Source organism: Electrophorus electricus, chromosome 3 (assembly GCF_041902795.1).
Source record: "Electrophorus electricus isolate QZ-2024a chromosome 3, ASM4190279v1, whole genome shotgun sequence".
Taxonomy (NCBI): Eukaryota; Metazoa; Chordata; class Actinopteri; order Gymnotiformes; family Gymnotidae; genus Electrophorus; species Electrophorus electricus.
Window position 1 is genome coordinate 40,227,712 of NC_137499.1, and position 7,997 is coordinate 40,235,708.

General features: G+C 44.1%; 2 long non-coding RNA genes across 2 annotated transcripts; one reads left to right on the top strand and one right to left on the bottom strand.

Moving 5' to 3' along the window:
- The first annotated feature begins 743 nt into the window (after window positions 1–743).
- On the top strand, window positions 744–6,255 carry LOC113590759 (uncharacterized). Its single transcript, XR_003412125.3, has 3 exons — window positions 744–881; window positions 2,917–3,081; window positions 6,227–6,255. It is a non-coding gene; the product is annotated as an uncharacterized LOC113590759 (long non-coding RNA).
- On the bottom strand, window positions 875–7,457 carry LOC113590757 (uncharacterized). Its single transcript, XR_014122931.1, has 3 exons — window positions 6,690–7,457; window positions 3,644–6,529; window positions 875–2,314 (listed from the first exon to the last, which is right to left on the bottom strand). It is a non-coding gene; the product is annotated as an uncharacterized LOC113590757 (long non-coding RNA).
- Window positions 7,458–7,997: the final 540 nt, after the last annotated feature.

Below are 7,997 nucleotides of genomic sequence, written 5' to 3' on the forward strand. Positions count from 1 at the left end.
AAGTCTGGGCTCTGCTGTCTGTTGTCCAGACACTGGATCTAAAACAATGAGGCAGATTAGTCTGGACCTGGACTTGGGTGACAACATATAAGACATAGCATTGCCCATTTTTAGTACTTGTGTAGTAGCAATTAACCTAATGTGAAACACCACTGTGACATAGCACCACCTAGTGGAGAATATACTGCTTGCTAAGCGTGAGTGAGTGAGTTACAGTCCAGGTCCAAGAGGTGCTTGGCGTCTAAAAATATCTGGTGAATGTAACGTCTGTTTTAAAAGCATACATCGTGAAACTAATACTCGTGTTGTGCTTTTTAAAAACAGAAAATAGTTTTAGCTCATCAGTCAGGGTCCCAGGCTGCTGTATATATAAAACAATTTCTAATATCTCGCTGTAACATCGGCAACAAAACAGGGTCCTAAAACATCCAACAGAAATCTATTAAATGATCGCACTGACATTTAATAATGATTTTCACAGTCTGCCCAAAATTCGGCTACCGTAAAGTCTCGAGCACAATAAATGCCTGACCCTTTTATCGCCAACGAGAGACAACGTCGGTTCGCACCAGCGAGACGCTGCAGGCTTCCTCCAGCACTGTCAGATCTTAATCTGTGCTGCTGTGTCGACGTTTTTAAATGAGCCTCCTCTGGCCGATCAGCCCGCCTTATCTTCCTGCCAGGTCCAGGCGTATTAGCGTGAGAGCAGAGAGCGCCATATGGCACCCCTGCTCCGCGTCTATTTCACACACCCCAGGGCTCCGGTTAGCCACAAACGGCCTGCGGTCACCCGACTGAGACGGTGGCGGAGCCAGAGGAGGTTGCTACAGTTGGAAGAATTCAAGTTTCCATGTCTCTCCGAGCAGGGAGAACCTCTGCAGGTGGGTTTGAACATGTCAGCTGGTTATGAGAAGTGTTATACCCTCTTCTCTCTCCCCTTTACCGAGTTCCACGTTTCTGATTTCCCCATTTGGAGTATTTAAAACGTACTTATTGGTCTTCACCCAGTCGCGCGAGAGAAGGTTCAGCGCGAAATCCGCGTTAACGAGGCCTCCACCAGCCTGAGAGAAACATTCCCAGAAGCTACTCACACCGAGCAGAACTTGCACTCACGCTCGGCTCCAATTGCGAGATAAACGGTAGAGTCAGGCGGCGTAAACAGATAAACGGCTCTCGAGCCGCTGGCTCGGTATTTAACAGACAGACAAGCGAGCAGCGGAGCTCGCGCGCATGAAGTAAACAACCACGACGTCATTTTCTATGCAAAAGAAAGCAGAAACCCGCTCATGATGGAGGACAAAACATGCGTCTTCTTTCTCGCGCCCAGAAACACAGGTAAAAGGTCTGTACCCCGTGCACTCGTTGCAGGAAGTTAGCTCAGTGCTGGTGGATAACGCCGAATGGACGGATTACGAAACACAGCACTGCAGGTACACCAGGGCGTGTATCTTATTAACGACTACACCCGCCATGCACGACATTCCCCCACATACTGAATCAATACTAAGTTATGTGCAACGCTTTTGAATGCACATTAGTTACCTTGTTCTCTAAAATCTACGTTTTGGTTAGATGCCATTGACTATCAACAGTGGGGGTAATTTTTGTATTTCGAATACATTTTGTCAAGACTGTAAGGAAAAGTTCTGTTTTGTTTTCAGAGAGGCTCTGGATATGTGTCCCAGCACTGTATGCCTGTATTCCTCGAAGTTAATTTAGAGCACGAGTGTTTAATCAGGGTGAAATTGGTCTTCGTCTTAATGGCCCCTGTTAAAGATAAAAGTGATTGAGCTGGGTTAGCTATGGTCTCACGGAGCACCAGCCATCTGCAGCGAGGACAGGAGACTGGCCGTTAAATCTCCCTTATCTGTGGTTGGGTGGGTAAACGGAGAGCTGATCCTACACTTACGCACATTATAGCCCATAAAGACTTCCACAAGCCTTCTGACTGGGAGGTAATGGGAGGTGAGTTTTACTGTCATTAGAAACAGTGCAGTCTAGTAATTACTGTGCTTTGCTGTGATCTGTAATGAACTTCAAAGTGGGGTCAGTAACCTTCATCACCTGCACTTATCCATCATCATTTAAAGTGCAGCCTCATAAGGGAGGAACCTTAAACTACTTTTGCTCCATTATACAATACATATGCTATATATGGTCACCAGCCAGGTTATGAGAAATGGCACTTTATTACAAAGGCTGTGTGCACAGTTAATGTACGGCCCATCTAATACATGTGTGTGGCAGGCATTTGTTAGAGCTGGATCAATGCAACACTCGATTCTCTGGACTACCCAGAAGTAGCATTAATAACCTGCAGGAAAATCAGAACATGTGAATCTTTACTCATAATAGAAGGAAGCATCATGTTATGGCAACTCTCAAATTTGTGACACGCACGCACGCACGCGCACACACACACACACACACACCCACCCTTTAGTGATTCGTTTGTTAGAAATACTCCTTGCCTTGTATGGCCTTCTAATGAGAATCTACCAGTCATGCCACAAATCTCACTGAAGACCAGGGAATCTGCTTAGTTTAGTTGCTATGGCTTGAAGATCTGGAATTCTCTTCCGGATCAAGAGACAGCCTAAGTACACTCAAAAACCTCTCAAAATACATTAATTTAATATTGAATTTAGTTAAGACTTCTGTTCTTTATATATATATATATATATATATATATATATTACTGTAAAGAACTTTTAGCCTTTGTTATGGTTCTTATATTAATGTAATCCTCTAATTTGATTTTCTCATTCTATTTTTTTTAGAATTTGAATTTTATCTCTGTCATGAAAAGCCATTTGTAAAACTTGTTTTTAAGGGTGCTATAAAAAATGTATTTATTTATTTATTTATTATTATTATTATTATTCTTGTCTGTTTCCATCTTGCCCTTGATCCTAGCTACTGCTGTTGGGCTGTTTTTTGGATGGTGGACCATGCTCATTCCAGCTGTGATACTGCCATGTGGAAAAAGCACAGCATCACTGCTGTACCTGATAAACTACCAGCGTAGAGCTCTCTACCACGCTGCTACCATGTCCACACTAATGTCCACGCCAGTCAGAGGTGAGACGCTGGATAGAGGATGACCGACGAGCTGTGCAAACCAATAGGTGGTCTACAATCTATAACTGTATACCTACAAAATGCACTGTGAGGTTGGAGTTCCTATTAAAGTTGGCACTGAGTCTAGGTAAGTAGACAGTCTAATTCAGAGGTAATCAAATCACAGCCTTCAAGGTGCAGGTCCTACATATTTTCCACCTTCCCTTTAACTAGGAGTCAGGTATGATGACAAAGTGGCCAACCAGTTACATGAATCATTTAATCAGCCGGGGGTGGGGGGTGAATTCAAAATTAGACTACTTCATTTTGTATTATGTACAACAAGTCAAGGTGGGTGGGGTTAGAATTTGCTTTGTCCATATGGTCTTACACAAGCTGTCTACATGCCATGAATAACGGGTATACCTGGACCCTTCAGACCAATGGTTGGTACACAACTCTCAGGGGTGTGTGTGTGCGTGTGTGTAAAGTAATAATTGACGGGCAAATGATTGGGACAATGGCACACACGTGCGTGCGCAGTTTTCAACTGCAATCCATGATGCCACTTAACAAGACTTACCAGGTTGCACAAACAAGTGAAGGTCCCTCCTGCAGAAAAAAACCCAGAAACACAGATGTAACATCTGGCTGGCTCTCTGTCAAACACCAGGGGACAGCACGCTTACTTTGATATCCCAATTAGCATCTTTTCAGATACTGCACTCTGATTTTACATTTCTGAAGAATTTGAGGAAATTCTGTCAAATCCTTCACAGAAAGGGTCATATATCACATAACAAAACAACAAACTGCATTTATTTGTTTGGATGAATCCAGAACAGCAGTATCATTACTTACAAATAATGATGAATACAAACCACTTTGTGACCTCCCCAATCTAATAACTCTCGACGTCAGACAAATCCAGGCTGATGAATATTATATATCTGATCAGAGCTGCGTACACAAAACAGGTCTATGTTATGGAAGGGTACTGCTTATCCTCACACACCCATACCCTAGTCTGTCTATCTGCATGAAATGGCCGTTCTTCAAGACTGGACACCATGAATGTTCAAGATCCACCTTTATTTAATATTTAATTCGGAATTATCCAGGCTATCTCTTTTTGTCTTCTTTACAAAGCAATCTTATAATTATTCCACAGAGGTTTTCTACAAGGTTTAAGCGCCTTTTGGAGGGAAAATAAGTGTGGTCTAAATGTTTGTGTAGCTGAGGTCATAAAGCAGGATGAGCCCCTCACGGCTGATGTTCTCTGAAAAGGCTGTCACTACCAATTACCCTGCTATCCTACCTCAACCTGAGCATGCTCAGTGCAACCCACCCCCAATAAGGCTGTGCCACCCAGTCCCTGGGGAGGCTTCCACTGACATGCATGATTCACAGCACAGCTTTACATCAGCCGCCAACTCTTGCTCCACTCATGCTGTGAATCGGCGCACCACCTCACGCACTTATCAGATGTCAGCACAAATGCACAGACCCCCTCGCACTCAGCTATCTGTGCAGATATATGAGCCCCATCACTTCTCTTCTACCCACAGTTTGTCATCCGTATATATTTGCGGAAGGGAAATATATCCTTTTAGTTTTGCACAGCACGACAGCTTGTATAGGCACTGAAGAATATGACATTAAACAGTTCTCAAATAAATGTCTTTGTATGCTCCAGGGTTCACCCCAATGTTCTGAATCCCTCAAGCATGTATGACTGAAGCTAGCAGCTGCATGTCCCTGCATTACCGTAAGAGATCGTCCCAGAAAAAGACTCCCTTATGAAATCTTGCGAGGATAATTTTCCATTTCTGAAATGGGGATGAGCGTGTGGAGAAGAGTATGAGTGAAGCTCCCTCAGCAGTAGAGAGGGAGCCTGTGGGATTCGGCGGCAGGCCGCAGGGAGCTTTACCCAGGAGTCCCCAGACACCTCCCAGCAGCCAGCTGTCATTGCCAAGTGGGGGAGTGCGAGACAGCCAAAGAACCCATAAACTCCCTCTCTCTCTCAGCCAAAGAACCTATAAACTCCCTCTCTCTCTCAGCCAAAGAACCCATAAACTCCCTCTCTCTCTCTCAGCCAAAGAACCCATAAACTCCCTCTCTCTCTCAGCCAAAGAACCCATAAACTCCCTCTCTCTCTCAGCCAAAGAACCCATAAACTCTCTCTCTCTCTCAGCCAAAGAACCCATAAACTCTCTCTCTCTCAGCCAAAGAACCCATAAACTCTCTCTCTCTCTCTCAGCCAAAGAACCAATAAACTCTCTCTCTCTCAGCCAAAGAACCCATAAACTCTCTCTCTCTCTCAGCCAAAGAACCCATAAACTCTCTCTCTCAGCCAAAGAAATCATAAACTCTCTCTCTCTCAGCCAAAGAACCCATAAACTCTCTCTCTCAGCCAAAGAACCCAAACTCCCTCTCTCAGCCAAAGAACCCATAAACTCCCTCCCTCTCTCAGCCAAAGAACCCATAAACTCCCTCTCTCTCTCAGCCAAAGAACCCATAAACTCCCTCTCTCTCAGCCAAAGAACCCATAAAATCCCTCTCTCTCTCAGCCAAAGAACCCATAAACTCCCTCTCTCTCTCAGCCAAAGAACCCATAAACTCCCTCTCTCTCAGCCAAACAACCCATAAACTCTTTCTCTCTCTCAGCCAAACAACCCATAAACTCCCTCCCTCTCTCAGCCAAACAACCCATAAACTCACTCTCTCAGCCAAAGAAACCATAAACTCTCTCTCTCTCAGCCAAAGAACCCATAAACTCCCTCTCGTTCTCTCAGCCAAAGAACCCATAAACTCCCTCTCTCTCAGCCAAAGAATCCATAAACTCCCTCTCTCTCAGCCAAAGAATCCAAAAACCTTTGCTCTTTCAGCCAAAGAACCCATAAACTCCCGCTCTCTCAAAGAACCCAAAAACCCCCTCCCTCTCTCTCTCTCTCTCTCTCTCTCTCTCTCAGCCAAAGAACTCCTCTCATACACTCATCTTGGCTGTAAAAGTTTTCCATACAGCCTATACAAATCAAACATGCAGTAGCTACAAGCACAGGGTGAAATTCTGTTGTGAACCCCCGACGGAAGGGGGGGACTTACGCAATAACGATGATCTGTGTGTGTGTGTTTGATTGGCCTCACATGCGCATCTCTCCACCAGCATATGCTGCATTACGAGCTGAGCCTCCTGGGCCTGAAGCAGTACCTGATGTGCTGGTGGGTAGGTGGTTCACTAAGGACACAATGGCTGGTGATTTTGCCCCTTTCTTCCCTCCACTAATGCCAGCGCGTCCTTCCTCTCCAAACATGCAGTGATCTTGCTGATTTGAATTGCCTCCCAGACAGCCGAGGCTGACACACAACAGGAGGGAACTTTGGGATTTATCTCTGGAAACACCTGCAGTTCCCCCTCTCTCTTTCTTTCACTCTTTACATCTCGGATAGATGCATTTGGCCACGTCCGCTGAGCATAAATGTGAAATGACATTATGAGGGGCAAAAAATATAAATAAAGTACTCAAGAATAATTACAGTCATCAAATCCCAATGTGTTATGTAACACCCAACCACCAGCAGCAGTACATCCACACCCCACCCTCCCCATACTGTGCAAATACACTCACCTGCTCAAGGTGATCCCCTGGGCCTCCCTGGAAGGCCTTTGTTGAAGCTTTGGAGGCAGTGTCTGGAACATGCACACCCCTCGTCTCCCTTCAGAGCCACACACAAAAAAACAGTTCTACTGGAAAAGCATTTGCAGGTGTGTGTCAGCTAAAGTGAAGTCAGCTGAAATACTCTATGCGAAGATTTCTGAAAGTAAAGAAACGTAACACTGAATCTGTCACATTATTGATGTCTAAGAAGTGGTGAATAAATGTATTTTAAAGATATACGTTTAGAATAAGGGTATTCTTACATATGACTGTCATTTGTATATGTAGTTTTATGTTTATGAGCTTTACAGGTGCACTTAAACCACACCCACACAGTCTACTGCAGGCATTGGTTTGGGATTAAGGGATATTCAGGCTTTCTCTCTGAGCATATAGTAGCAAGATGAAATATATATGGTCTGCAGCAAAGAGCCGCTATCATCCTGGAGCAATCTGGAGAGAGCGAGAGGGGGATCACTCATAGTTTTAACCTGTGAAACTGTGATAGTTGAGTCACATGACCTTCATGTTTCCAGATTCTCTGAGTCATACGACCACTAGATGGGAAGGTGGAGATCTGAACATTTAAAACTTTAAGCAGCTGGCACCCACTTGACAGGGGATCAGAAAAAAAGCTTCACTGTTTACCAGTATGCACCACAGACAATATGAGGTTAAACCTATGTTGAATGTGGAACCAAATCGATGGAAAGAGTGGTCCCTGGAAACTCATGTGAAATTCCAAAAGTCTTACTTGTGATTCATCTTCCAGAAGATTGGATACCAACTAGCTGAAAATCCACTCTTCACTGCTTCACTGATATTTGGGAAAATACAGGTTTGCCCCATGGCGAGTACAGCCATGGACCAAGTGATATGTGTGTGGCATAAATCACTGGGGTGAATGGGACATATGTGTTCTCCTTAGCCATTTCCTTCAGCTCCACACAGACATGTGTGTTCATAAAGAAAATATAAAGACACAAAAATGTCCTAACAATACCAGAATCCCCTTTTTCCAGTTTTGTGAAGGTTTGGCCATCAATGAAACCACTTTTGCTGATTTCCTCACTAAGTGCAACATCGCAGGGTGGTGAGGCAAGATTAACAACTATATGCTGCCATCTAGTGCTAATAACACCGTGGTAGCTGTTAATAGGGTAAAAGTGAAAAAGGCGAATGAACATGAATAATATTTTTAAAGGCCCTATATTGTATAAGAATATGAAAGAATAACAGAATAGGAAACATTATTTATGTGCGGAGCAAATTTGTCAG